The sequence below is a fragment of the Microcebus murinus genome, unplaced genomic scaffold (assembly GCF_040939455.1).
Source record: "Microcebus murinus isolate Inina unplaced genomic scaffold, M.murinus_Inina_mat1.0 scaf049_hap2_Mmur4.0, whole genome shotgun sequence".
Lineage (NCBI taxonomy): Eukaryota > Metazoa > Chordata > Mammalia > Primates > Cheirogaleidae > Microcebus > Microcebus murinus.
Window position 1 is genome coordinate 52,790 of NW_027438995.1, and position 13,712 is coordinate 66,501.

The 13,712-nt window shown below is 62.7% G+C and overlaps 2 non-coding genes and 2 pseudogenes across 2 annotated transcripts; all 4 read right to left on the bottom strand.

The window, feature by feature from the left end:
* Positions 1-1,146: 1,146 nt before the first annotated feature.
* LOC142868965 (uncharacterized) lies at positions 1,147-1,265 on the bottom strand (annotated as a pseudogene).
* A 3,765-nt stretch (positions 1,266-5,030) lies between these two features.
* Positions 5,031-5,149, bottom strand: LOC142868966 (uncharacterized; annotated as a pseudogene).
* Positions 5,150-8,905: 3,756 nt separating this feature from the next.
* On the bottom strand, positions 8,906-9,024 carry LOC142868948 (5S ribosomal RNA). The gene has a single exon (XR_012917807.1). It is a non-coding gene; the product is annotated as a 5S ribosomal RNA (ribosomal RNA).
* A 3,787-nt stretch (positions 9,025-12,811) lies between these two features.
* LOC142868949 (5S ribosomal RNA) lies at positions 12,812-12,930 on the bottom strand. The gene has a single exon (XR_012917808.1). It is a non-coding gene; the product is annotated as a 5S ribosomal RNA (ribosomal RNA).
* Positions 12,931-13,712: the final 782 nt, after the last annotated feature.

Sequence of the window (13,712 nt, forward strand, 5' to 3'; positions counted from 1 at the left end):
AATCACCTTCATCGGGTGGGTGTCGGGCGGGTGGGGGGAGGGGAGGGGCATACACATCCATTAGGCATGGGGTGGGTGCGCACCGACTGGGGGATGGGCGCACTTGAAGCTCTGACCCGAGGGGGGAGGCTTGGAGAGGGCAAGGCACCCGACCTTAACATTGGTACCCCCACAATACGCTGGAACAACATGAGAGGTATATGAATAAGAACACAGGGGGGGCCGGGCGCGGTGGCTCACGCCTGTAATCCTAGCTCTCTGGGAGGCCGAGGCGGGCGGATTGCTCCAGGTCAGGAGTTCGAAACCAGCCTGAGCAAGAGCGAGACCCCGTCTCCACTAAAAATAGAGAGAAATTAATTGGCCAACTAATATATATAGAAAAACACAGCCGGGCGTGGTGGTGCATGCCTGTAGTCCCAACTACTCGGGAGGCTGAGGCAGCAGGATTGCTTGAGCCCGGAGATTGAGGTTGCTGTGAGCTAGGCTGACGAAATGGCACTCACTCTAGCCTGGGCAGCAAAACGAGACTCTGTCTCAAAAAAAAAAAAAAAAAAAAAGAACACAGGGGGGAGGGGGGCACGGGCAACACATGTCACCTGAATACTTGTACTCCCATCATCTGCTTGAAGAGAGAGAGAAAAGAAAATGCAATCCTAGAGGTAAGAGACACTTTTTAAAAATAATGAATCCGAAGAGAAAAGTAAAAGGAGGCCTGTGGAGCAGGTCTGGGTGTGACTCCGGATCCCCCAACATCAGGTGCCACCACCAAAGATTCCTGCGTGTAGCCCATAGAACCCCAAAAGCAACGGGACGAGTTCTGGTCACATACTCCCTCAAAATGACATCCTGGCCTTCTTCTGGAACTCCCTCCCCTCTCAGACTCTCAAGGTTTCCTCCAGCGTGTCGGTTCCCACAGAGCAGACCTTTGGTCTGAGACCTGACAGTCCAGATGCCACGCATGCTGCCGCGTGGCGGCGGTGTCTCAGCTTGGGACAAGAGGAGGCCCCACGGTGCGGGCTGGGGCGCCAGGCACCGCGGGCGGGCGCTGAGGGTGGGGGTGACCCCCACCCCCGGCCGCCGCCGCGCTCCCAGAAAGGGGACAGAACAAGAGGCAAAAAAAAAAAAAAAAAAAAAAAAAAAAGCAGCAGCCTGTGGCACCCGGTATTCCCAGGCGGTCTCCCATCCAAGAACTAACCAGGCCCGACCCTGCTTAGCTTCCGAGACCAGACGAGATCGGGGGCGTTCAGGGTGGTGTGGCCCTAGACGGCGGCGGAGGGCGCCCCTGCCCCGCTCGAGAAGCCGAGCCTCTCTGGGCTTCCCCGCCGCCGCCTCCCGCCCCAGGCCCCGCGCCGGGCCGGGCCGGTTGAGTTCGCCGGGACGGGGGTGATGGGCGGGGCGGGGCGGGGCGGGGCGGGGGGCTGTCTCTCTATACACACACACACACACTCACACTCACTCACACTCACACAAGATGCGCCTCCACGGCTGGACTCGCCAAGGTGGAGCCCTCCCAGCCCCCCTCGTCTCCTCGCCCGGCCTCCTTCACCTACCCGCTGCCCACCCCCAGCGCGTCGCTGCCTGCTGCTGACTGCGCACGCGCGGGACGCTCGCCCTTTGACCCTAGCCAGGGGCCGCCCTCCCCCACAACCCCTTTCAGCTGCGCCCCCCCCTCGCCCTGTGGGTGGGCTGCCGCCTATTCCCCCGGGCCAGGGCTGGGGCACAGCCAGTGTATGGGGCGTCTCTCTCTGGGGATGTGTCCCATGGGTGGGGTGGGGTGGCGTGGTTTGGGGGGCGCTGAAGAAATCAGTCCCCTCCATCTCCTACCTCTGGAAAACGCCCAAGCCCGTGGAGAACTGCCGGCACCGCTTCGTGGGGGACGGGACCCTCCTCCGTGTCCTCCTGTGGCCCAGTCCAAGGGGCCTGGGCCTGGCCGGGGCTGCATTGGACCCCGACCACCCTGGCGTGTGGACTGGCTAAAAATCGGCCATTAGATATTGGATTCCAGCTTCCTGGAGGTCATTTCACTAATGAGTGCACCGGAAAGAGTTTCCTAATCCATCTGTGAGGGTGGCAACTGAAAGAGAATTTTAAAGCTGACAGAATAGGCGAGGGAAGGCATAGGAGATTTCCACACCCAGCAAGGAAGACTTTCCCGAAATGGAAGGAAGAAACGAGCAAACAGAGACACCGGTAGCCCGCCCGGAAAAGAGTCTGCCCCCGAGAGAAAGCACCCTGACCAGGTTCACCCGTGGGTGGGTGGCGAGCTAGCGGCATTCAGAAGAGCGAGGCCCGCAGTCTGTGCGGAAGACACCTGCGCTCGGGTGTGTGTGGCGGCGCGATTCACAAGCAGCTCTAGACGTTAAACCAAGGAGAAGCCAGGGAGTTCCCAACGCCCCAGGTGTCCTCAGCCCACGACTGGCTGCTGTGGGAATGCGAAGCCCGGCTCCTTGTCTCAGAGCGGGGTTCCCAGGAGGATCAGGCTGAAGCTGGGACTTGGCCTCAAAGTGTCCCCTCGCACGGCCACGCCCTTCCCCTTCCTGCTCCTCTACTCCTGGTGCCCCTCCATCCAGGGGCCAGACCTTAAAGAGTCACCGCAAGAGAATCCTGGTCCCAAAGGAGCCTTCTGGGGGACCGGTGCTGAGAGAGGTTGTGGGCATGGCCCGCTGGGGCTCTGCCCGACCCAGGGCTGAGAGATGCCACCTCCCAGCTCTGGGTCCCTGCAGGAAGTGTTGGCAAGCACAGGGCCGGTCCTCCAAAGGCCCAGGTGCAGGGAGCCCAGGCCAAGCAGCCTGTGGAAGAAGCCACTTGCCGTGCCACCCCGGGAACAGGACTGCAGGCCCCGGCCCTTCCCACCTCCTCCTCCTCCTCCTCCTCCCCCCCGGCCCCCCCCCACAGGGCACAGGGCTCAGAGACACCTCAGACTCTTGCTACCCAAAGTGCAAAGGGCATCAGTTGCTCCTCCAACCCCCCCGCCCAGCAGACCACGTTGTCCAGCCAGCCCCCGGGCCTCCCTGGGGTGCCCAGCACAAAAGTGCAGACACCCACCGGACCCTCAATCTCAGTTTTCGGATGTTTTTGCCACTCTAAGGACCCGCAGGCCAGCTGGGCCTTCGGGCAGGACAGAGAGCCCCGGAATCCGACGTGGAGAGCTGCGTGTACGTCCCCATCAGGAGGCGGTCCCCACCTCCGCGGCTCTCCCCTTGCGGGGAGCGGCAGCCCAGCCGGCAGCCGCAGGGCCTCAGGGAAGACACCAGGCTGGGCCCCCGCGGCACAGCGGGGGCACGTCCCCCGCACTCACGCGACTTAGGGACGGCTGCTGGAGACTGCTGCGGCCACCCTGCTGCCGGGTTTCTGGAGGGCTTCCTGGAAGCAGCGTCCACACCAAGCCCTTGGAAGGCCCAGGCGACGGAGGAGCCGGTCAGGCAGGGGCCGAGGACGGTGAGAGGCCGGGCGGGCGGGAAGGAGCATGTCAGGCAGGGGCAGAGGACGGTGACAGGCCGGGCGGGGAGGAGCCGGTCAGGCGGGGGCCCAGGACAGTGACGGGCCTGGCCGGGGAGGAGTGCGTCAGGCAGGGGCAGAGGAGACGGGGGCTGGGTAAGGGTTAGGGTGACAGTTAGGGCACAATTCACAATCGCAAAGACGTGGAAGCGACCCGAGTGCCCATCCATCCAGGAGTGCATCAATAAAATGTGGCGCGTGGACACCACGGAGTGCCATTCGGCTGTGAGGAGCAGCGGTGAGGGGGCGCCTCTCGTGTTCTCCTGGCCAGAGCTGGAACCCGTTCCAGTAAGCCAGGTAGCCCAAGAATGGACACACGAGCACCACGTGAGCGCGCTCACCAGCAAATTGGTACGAACGGATGGACGCCTAAGTGGACAGAGAGGAATCACCTTCATCGGGTGGGTGTCGGGCGGGTGGGGGGAGGGGAGGGGCATACACATCCATTAGGCATGGGGTGGGTGCGCACCGACTGGGGGATGGGCGCACTTGAAGCTCTGACCCGAGGGGGGAGGCTTGGAGAGGGCAAGGCACCCGACCTTAACATTGGTACCCCCACAATACGCTGGAACAACATGAGAGGTATATGAATAAGAACACAGGGGGGGCCGGGCGCGGTGGCTCACGCCTGTAATCCTAGCTCTCTGGGAGGCCGAGGCGGGCGGATTGCTCCAGGTCAGGAGTTCGAAACCAGCCTGAGCAAGAGCGAGACCCCGTCTCCACTAAAAATAGAGAGAAATTAATTGGCCAACTAATATATATAGAAAAACACAGCCGGGCGTGGTGGTGCATGCCTGTAGTCCCAACTACTCGGGAGGCTGAGGCAGCAGGATTGCTTGAGCCCGGAGATTGAGGTTGCTGTGAGCTAGGCTGACGCCATGGCACTCACTCTAGCCTGGGCAGCAAAACGAGACTCTGTCTCAAAAAAAAAAAAAAAAAAAAAGAACACAGGGGGGAGGGGGGCACGGGCAACACATGTCACCTGAATACTTGTACTCCCATCATCTGCTTGAAGAGAGAGAGAAAAGAAAATGCAATCCTAGAGGTAAGAGACACTTTTTAAAAATAATGAATCCGAAGAGAAAAGTAAAAGGAGGCCTGTGGAGCAGGTCTGGGTGTGACTCCGGATCCCCCAACATCAGGTGCCACCACCAAAGATTCCTGCGTGTAGCCCATAGAACCCCAAAAGCAACGGGACGAGTTCTGGTCACATACTCCCTCAAAATGACATCCTGGCCTTCTTCTGGAACTCCCTCCCCTCTCAGACTCTCAAGGTTTCCTCCAGCGTGTCGGTTCCCACAGAGCAGACCTTTGGTCTGAGACCTGACAGTCCAGATGCCACGCATGCTGCCGCGTGGCGGCGGTGTCTCAGCTTGGGACAAGAGGAGGCCCCACGGTGCGGGCTGGGGCGCCAGGCACCGCGGGCGGGCGCTGAGGGTGGGGGTGACCCCCACCCCCGGCCGCCGCCGCGCTCCCAGAAAGGGGACAGAACAAGAGGCAAAAAAAAAAAAAAAAAAAAAAAAAAAAGCAGCAGCCTGTGGCACCCGGTATTCCCAGGCGGTCTCCCATCCAAGAACTAACCAGGCCCGACCCTGCTTAGCTTCCGAGACCAGACGAGATCGGGGGCGTTCAGGGTGGTGTGGCCCTAGACGGCGGCGGAGGGCGCCCCTGCCCCGCTCGAGAAGCCGAGCCTCTCTGGGCTTCCCCGCCGCCGCCTCCCGCCCCAGGCCCCGCGCCGGGCCGGGCCGGTTGAGTTCGCCGGGACGGGGGTGATGGGCGGGGCGGGGCGGGGCGGGGCGGGGGGCTGTCTCTCTATACACACACACACACACTCACACTCACTCACACTCACACAAGATGCGCCTCCACGGCTGGACTCGCCAAGGTGGAGCCCTCCCAGCCCCCCTCGTCTCCTCGCCCGGCCTCCTTCACCTACCCGCTGCCCACCCCCAGCGCGTCGCTGCCTGCTGCTGACTGCGCACGCGCGGGACGCTCGCCCTTTGACCCTAGCCAGGGGCCGCCCTCCCCCACAACCCCTTTCAGCTGCGCCCCCCCCTCGCCCTGTGGGTGGGCTGCCGCCTATTCCCCCGGGCCAGGGCTGGGGCACAGCCAGTGTATGGGGCGTCTCTCTCTGGGGATGTGTCCCATGGGTGGGGTGGGGTGGCGTGGTTTGGGGGGCGCTGAAGAAATCAGTCCCCTCCATCTCCTACCTCTGGAAAACGCCCAAGCCCGTGGAGAACTGCCGGCACCGCTTCGTGGGGGACGGGACCCTCCTCCGTGTCCTCCTGTGGCCCAGTCCAAGGGGCCTGGGCCTGGCCGGGGCTGCATTGGACCCCGACCACCCTGGCGTGTGGACTGGCTAAAAATCGGCCATTAGATATTGGATTCCAGCTTCCTGGAGGTCATTTCACTAATGAGTGCACCGGAAAGAGTTTCCTAATCCATCTGTGAGGGTGGCAACTGAAAGAGAATTTTAAAGCTGACAGAATAGGCGAGGGAAGGCATAGGAGATTTCCACACCCAGCAAGGAAGACTTTCCCGAAATGGAAGGAAGAAACGAGCAAACAGAGACACCGGTAGCCCGCCCGGAAAAGAGTCTGCCCCCGAGAGAAAGCACCCTGACCAGGTTCACCCGTGGGTGGGTGGCGAGCTAGCGGCATTCAGAAGAGCGAGGCCCGCAGTCTGTGCGGAAGACACCTGCGCTCGGGTGTGTGTGGCGGCGCGATTCACAAGCAGCTCTAGACGTTAAACCAAGGAGAAGCCAGGGAGTTCCCAACGCCCCAGGTGTCCTCAGCCCACGACTGGCTGCTGTGGGAATGCGAAGCCCGGCTCCTTGTCTCAGAGCGGGGTTCCCAGGAGGATCAGGCTGAAGCTGGGACTTGGCCTCAAAGTGTCCCCTCGCACGGCCACGCCCTTCCCCTTCCTGCTCCTCTACTCCTGGTGCCCCTCCATCCAGGGGCCAGACCTTAAAGAGTCACCGCAAGAGAATCCTGGTCCCAAAGGAGCCTTCTGGGGGACCGGTGCTGAGAGAGGTTGTGGGCATGGCCCGCTGGGGCTCTGCCCGACCCAGGGCTGAGAGATGCCACCTCCCAGCTCTGGGTCCCTGCAGGAAGTGTTGGCAAGCACAGGGCCGGTCCTCCAAAGGCCCAGGTGCAGGGAGCCCAGGCCAAGCAGCCTGTGGAAGAAGCCACTTGCCGTGCCACCCCGGGAACAGGACTGCAGGCCCCGGCCCTTCCCACCTCCTCCTCCTCCTCCTCCTCCCCCCCGGCCCCCCCCCACAGGGCACAGGGCTCAGAGACACCTCAGACTCTTGCTACCCAAAGTGCAAAGGGCATCAGTTGCTCCTCCAACCCCCCCGCCCAGCAGACCACGTTGTCCAGCCAGCCCCCGGGCCTCCCTGGGGTGCCCAGCACAAAAGTGCAGACACCCACCGGACCCTCAATCTCAGTTTTCGGATGTTTTTGCCACTCTAAGGACCCGCAGGCCAGCTGGGCCTTCGGGCAGGACAGAGAGCCCCGGAATCCGACGTGGAGAGCTGCGTGTACGTCCCCATCAGGAGGCGGTCCCCACCTCCGCGGCTCTCCCCTTGCGGGGAGCGGCAGCCCAGCCGGCAGCCGCAGGGCCTCAGGGAAGACACCAGGCTGGGCCCCCGCGGCACAGCGGGGGCACGTCCCCCGCACTCACGCGACTTAGGGACGGCTGCTGGAGACTGCTGCGGCCACCCTGCTGCCGGGTTTCTGGAGGGCTTCCTGGAAGCAGCGTCCACACCAAGCCCTTGGAAGGCCCAGGCGACGGAGGAGCCGGTCAGGCAGGGGCCGAGGACGGTGAGAGGCCGGGCGGGCGGGAAGGAGCATGTCAGGCAGGGGCAGAGGACGGTGACAGGCCGGGCGGGGAGGAGCCGGTCAGGCGGGGGCCCAGGACAGTGACGGGCCTGGCCGGGGAGGAGTGCGTCAGGCAGGGGCAGAGGAGACGGGGGCTGGGTAAGGGTTAGGGTGACAGTTAGGGCACAATTCACAATCGCAAAGACGTGGAAGCGACCCGAGTGCCCATCCATCCAGGAGTGCATCAATAAAATGTGGCGCGTGGACACCACGGAGTGCCATTCGGCTGTGAGGAGCAGCGGTGAGGGGGCGCCTCTCGTGTTCTCCTGGCCAGAGCTGGAACCCGTTCCAGTAAGCCAGGTAGCCCAAGAATGGACACACGAGCACCACGTGAGCGCGCTCACCAGCAAATTGGTACGAACGGATGGACGCCTAAGTGGACAGAGAGGAATCACCTTCATCGGGTGGGTGTCGGGCGGGTGGGGGGAGGGGAGGGGCATACACATCCATTAGGCATGGGGTGGGTGCGCACCGACTGGGGGATGGGCGCACTTGAAGCTCTGACCCGAGGGGGGGAGGCTTGGAGAGGGCAAGGCACCCGACCTTAACATTGGTACCCCCACAATACGCTGGAACAACATGAGAGGTATATGAATAAGAACACAGGGGGGGCCGGGCGCGGTGGCTCACGCCTGTAATCCTAGCTCTCTGGGAGGCCGAGGCGGGCGGATTGCTCCAGGTCAGGAGTTCGAAACCAGCCTGAGCAAGAGCGAGACCCCGTCTCCACTAAAAATAGAGAGAAATTAATTGGCCAACTAATATATATAGAAAAACACAGCCGGGCGTGGTGGTGCATGCCTGTAGTCCCAACTACTCGGGAGGCTGAGGCAGCAGGATTGCTTGAGCCCGGAGATTGAGGTTGCTGTGAGCTGGGCTGACGCCATGGCACTCACTCTAGCCTGGGCAGCAAAACGAGACTCTGTCTCAAAAAAAAAAAAAAAAAAAAGAACACAGGCGGGAGGGGGTCATGGGCAACACATGTCACCTGAATACTTGTACTCCCATCATCTGCTTGAAGAGAGAGAGAAAAGAAAATGCAATCCTAGAGGTAAGAGACACTTTTTAAAAATAATGAATCCGAAGAGAAAAGTAAAAGGAGGCCTGTGGAGCAGGTCTGGGTGTGACTCCGGATCCCCCAACATCAGGTGCCACCACCAAAGATTCCTGCGTGTAGCCCATAGAACCCCAAAAGCAACGGGACGAGTTCTGGTCACGTACTCCCTCAAAATGACATCCTGGCCTTCTTCTGGAACTCCCTCCCCTCTCAGACTCTCAAGGTTTCCTCCAGCGTGTCGGTTCCCACAGAGCAGACCTTTGGTCTGAGACCTGACAGTCCAGATGCCACGCATGCTGCCGCGTGGCGGCGGTGTCGCGGCTTGGGACAAGAGGAGGCCCCACGGTGCGGGCTGGGGCGCCAGGCACCGCGCGGGCGCTGAGGGTGGGGGTGACCCCCACCCCGGGCCGCCGCCGCGCTCCCAGAAAGGGGACAGAACAAGAGGCAAAAAAAAAAAAAAAAAAAAAGCAGCAGCCTGTGGCACCCGGTATTCCCAGGCGGTCTCCCATCCAAGTACTAACCAGGCCCGACCCTGCTTAGCTTCCGAGACCAGACGAGATCGGGGGCGTTCAGGGTGGTGTGGCCCTAGACGGCGGCGGAGGGCGCCCCTGCCCCGCTCAAGAAGCCGAGCCTCTCTGGGCTTCCCCGCCGCCGCCTCCCGCCCCAGGCCCCGCGCCGGGCCGGGCCGGTTGAGTTCTCCGGCCGGCCGGGTCCCGCGGGCTCCCAGGGACGGGGGTGATGGGCGGGGCGGGGCGGGGGGCTGTCTCTCTATACACACACACACACACTCACACTCACTCACACTCACACAAGATGCGCCTCCACGGCTGGACTCGCCAAGGTGGAGCCCTCCCAGCCCCCCTCGTCTCCTCGCCCGGCCTCCTTCACCTACCCGCTGCCCACCCCCAGCGCGTCGCTGCCTGCCGCTGACTGCGCACGCGCGGGACGCTCGCCCTTTGACCCCAGCCAGGGGCCGCCCTCCCCCACAACCCCTTTCAGCTGCGCCCCCCCCCCTCGCCCTGTGGGTGGGCTGCCGCCTATTCCCCCGGGCCAGGGCTGGGGCACAGCCAGTGTATGGGGCGTCTCTCTCTGGGGATGTGTCCCATGGGTGGGGTGGGGTGGCGTGGTTTGGGGGGCGCTGAAGAAATCAGTCCCCTCCATCTCCTACCTCTGGAAAACGCCCAAGCCCGTGGAGAACTGCCGGCACCGCTTCGTGGGGGCCGGGACCCTCCTCCGTGTCCTCCGGTGGCCCAGTCCAAGGGGCCTGGGCCTGGCCGGGGCTGCATTGGACCCCGACCACCCTGGCGTGTGGACTCGCTAAAAATCGGCCATTAGATATTGGATTCCAGCTTCCTGGAGGTCATTTCACTAATGAGTGCACCGGAAAGAGTTTCCTAATCCATCTGTGAGGGTGGCAACTGAAAGAGAATTTTAAAGCTGACAGAATAGGCGAGGGAAGGCATAGGAGATTTCCACACCCAGCAAGGAAGCCTTTCCCGAAATGGAAGAAAGAAACGAGCAAACAGAGACACCGGTAGCCCGCCCGGAAAAGAGTCTGCCCCTTAGAGAAAGCACCCTGACCAGGTTCACCCGTGGGTGGGTGGCGAGCTAGCGGCATTCAGAAGAGCGAGGCCCGCAGTCTGTGCGGAAGACACCTGCGCTCGGGTGTGTGTGGCGGCGCGATTCACAAGCAGCTCTAGATGTTAAACCAAGGAGAAGCCAGGGAGTTCCCAACGCCCCAGGTGTCCTCAGCCCACGACTGGCTGCTGTGGGAATGCGAAGCCCGGCTCCTTGTCTCAGAGCGGGGTTCCCAGGAGGATCAGGCTGAAGCTGGGACTTGGCCTCAAAGTGTCCCCTCGCATGGCCACCCCCTTCCCCTTCCTGCTCCTCTACTCCTGGTGCCCCTCCATCCAGGGGCCAGACCTTAAAGAGTCACCGCAAGAGAATCCTGGTCCCAAAGGAGCCTTCTGGGGGACCGGTGCTGAGAGAGGTTGTGGGCATGGCCCGCTGGGGCTCTGCCCGACCCAGGGCTGAGAGATGCCACCTCCCAGCTCTGGGTCCCTGCAGGAAGTGTTGGCAAGCACAGGGCCGGTCCTCCAAAGGCCCAGGTGCAGGGAGCCCAGGCCAAGCAGCCTGTGGAAGAAGCCACTTGCCGTGCCACCCCGGGAACAGGACTGCAGGCCCCGGCCCTTCCCACCTCCTCCTCCTCCTCCTCCTCCTCCTCCCCCCCGCCCCCCCCCCACAGGGCACAGGGCTCAGAGACACCTCAGACTCTTGCTACCCAAAGTGCAAAGGGCATCAGTTGCTCCTCCAACCCCCCTCCCCCCGCCCAGCAGACCACGTTGTCCAGCCAGCCCCCGGGCCTCCCTGGGGTGCCCAGCACAAAAGTGCAGACACCCACCGGACCCTCAATCTCAGTTTTCGGATGTTTTTGCCACTCTAAGGACCCGCAGGCCAGCTGGGCCTTCGGGCAGGACAGAGAGCCCCGGAATCCGACGTGGAGAGCTGCGTGTACGTCCCCATCAGGAGGCGGTCCCCACCTCCGCGGCTCTCCCCTTGCGGGGAGCGGCAGCCCAGCCGGCAGCCCCAGGGCCTCAGGGAAGACACCAGGCTGGGCCCCCCCGCGGCACAGCGGGGGCACGTCCCCCGCACTCACGCGACTTAGGGACGGCTGCTGGAGACTGCTGCGGCCACCCTGCTGCCGGGTTTCTGGAGGGCTTCCTGGAAGCAGCGTCCACACCAAGCCCTTGGAAGGCCCAGGCGACGGAGGAGCCGGTCAGGCAGGGGCCGAGGACGGTGAGAGGCCGGGCGGGCGGGAAGGAGCATGTCAGGCAGGGGCAGAGGACGGTGACCGGCCGGGCGGGGAGGAGCCGGTCAGGCGGGGGCCCAGGACAGTGACGGGCCTGGCCGGGGAGGAGTGCGTCAGGCAGGGGCAGAGGAGACGGGCTGGGTAAGGGTTAGGGTTACAGTTAGGGCACAATTCACAATCGCAAAGACGTGGAAGCGACCCGAGTGCCCATCCATCCAGGAGTGCATCAATAAAATGTGGCGCGTGGACACCACGGAGTGCCATTCGGCTGTGAGGAGCAGCGGTGAGAGGGCGCCTCTCGTGTTCTCCTGGCCAGAGCTGGAACCCGTTCCAGTAAGCCAAGTATCCCAAGAATGGACACACGAGCACCACGTGAGCGCGCTCACCAGCAAATTGGTACGAACGGATGGACACCTAAGTGGACGGAGAGGAATCACCTTCATCGGGTGGGTGTCGGGCGGGTGGGGGGAGGGGAGGGGCATACACATCCATTAGGCATGGGGTGGGTGCGCACCGACTGGGGGATGGGCGCACTTGAAGCTCTGACCCGAGGGGGGAGGCTTGGAGAGGGCAAGGCACCCGACCTTAACATTGGTACCCCCACAATACGCTGGAACAACATGAGAGGTATATGAATAAGAACACAGGGGGGGGCCGGGCGCGGTGGCTCACGCCTGTAATCCTAGCTCTCTGGGAGGCCGAGGCGGGCGGATTGCTCCAGGTCAGGAGTTCGAAACCAGCCTGAGCAAGAGCGAGACCCCGTCTCTACTAAAAATAGAAAGAAATTAATTGGCCAACTAATATATATAGAAAAACACAGCCGGGCGTGGTGGTGCATGCCTGTAGTCCCAACTACTCGGGAGGCTGAGGCAGCAGGATTGCTTGAGCCCGGAGATTGAGGTTGCTGTGAGCTAGGCTGACGCCATGGCACTCACTCTAGCCTGGGCAGCAAAACGAGACTCTGTCTCAAAAAAAAAAAAAAAAAAAAAAGAACACAGGGGGGAGGGGGGCACGGGCAACACATGTCACCTGAATACTTGTACTCCCATCATCTGCTTGAAAAGAGAGAGAAAAGAAAATGCAATCTTAGAGGTAAGAGACACTTTTTAAACATAATGAATCCGAAGAGAAAAGTAAAAGGAGGCCTGTGGAGCAGGTCTGGGTGTGACTCCGGATCCCCCAACATCAGGTGCCACCACCAAAGATTCCTGCGTGTAGCCCATAGAACCCCAAAAGCAACGGGACGAGTTCTGGTCACGTACTCCCTCAAAATGACATCCTGGCCTTCTTCTGGAACTCCCTCCCCTCTCAGACTCTCAAGGTTTCCTCCAGCGTGTCGGTTCCCACAGAGCAGACCTTTGGTCTGAGACCTGACAGTCCAGATGCCACGCATGCTGCCGCGTGGCGGCGGTGTCGCGGCTTGGGACAAGAGGAGGCCCCACGGTGCGGGCTGGGGCGCCAGGCACCGCGCGGGCGCTGAGGGTGGGGGTGACCCCCACCCCGGGCCGCCGCCGCGCTCCCAGAAAGGGGACAGAACAAGAGGCAAAAAAAAAAAAAAAAAAAAGCAGCAGCCTGTGGCACCCGGTATTCCCAGGCGGTCTCCCATCCAAGTACTAACCAGGCCCGACCCTGCTTAGCTTCCGAGACCAGACGAGATCGGGGGCGTTCAGGGTGGTGTGGCCCTAGACGGCGGCGGAGGGCGCCCCTGCCCCGCTCAAGAAGCCGAGCCTCTCTGGGCTTCCCCGCCGCCGCCTCCCGCCCCAGGCCCCGCGCCGGGCCGGGCCGGTTGAGTTCTCCGGCCGGCCGGGTCCCGCGGGCTCCCAGGGACGGGGGTGATGGGCGGGGCGGGGCGGGGGGCTGTCTCTCTATACACACACACACACACTCACACTCACTCACACTCACACAAGATGCGCCTCCACGGCTGGACTCGCCAAGGTGGAGCCCTCCCAGCCCCCCTCGTCTCCTCGCCCGGCCTCCTTCACCTACCCGCTGCCCACCCCCAGCGCGTCGCTGCCTGCCGCTGACTGCGCACGCGCGGGACGCTCGCCCTTTGACCCCAGCCAGGGGCCGCCCTCCCCCACAACCCCTTTCAGCTGCGCCCCCCCCCCTCGCCCTGTGGGTGGGCTGCCGCCTATTCCCCCGGGCCAGGGCTGGGGCACAGCCAGTGTATGGGGCGTCTCTCTCTGGGGATGTGTCCCATGGGTGGGGTGGGGTGGCGTGGTTTGGGGGGCGCTGAAGAAATCAGTCCCCTCCATCTCCTACCTCTGGAAAACGCCCAAGCCCGTGGAGAACTGCCGGCACCGCTTCGTGGGGGCCGGGACCCTCCTCCGTGTCCTCCGGTGGCCCAGTCCAAGGGGCCTGGGCCTGGCCGGGGCTGCATTGGACCCCGACCACCCTGGCGTGTGGACTCGCTAAAAATCGGCCATTAGATATTGGATTCCAGCTTCCTGGAGGTCATTTCACTAAT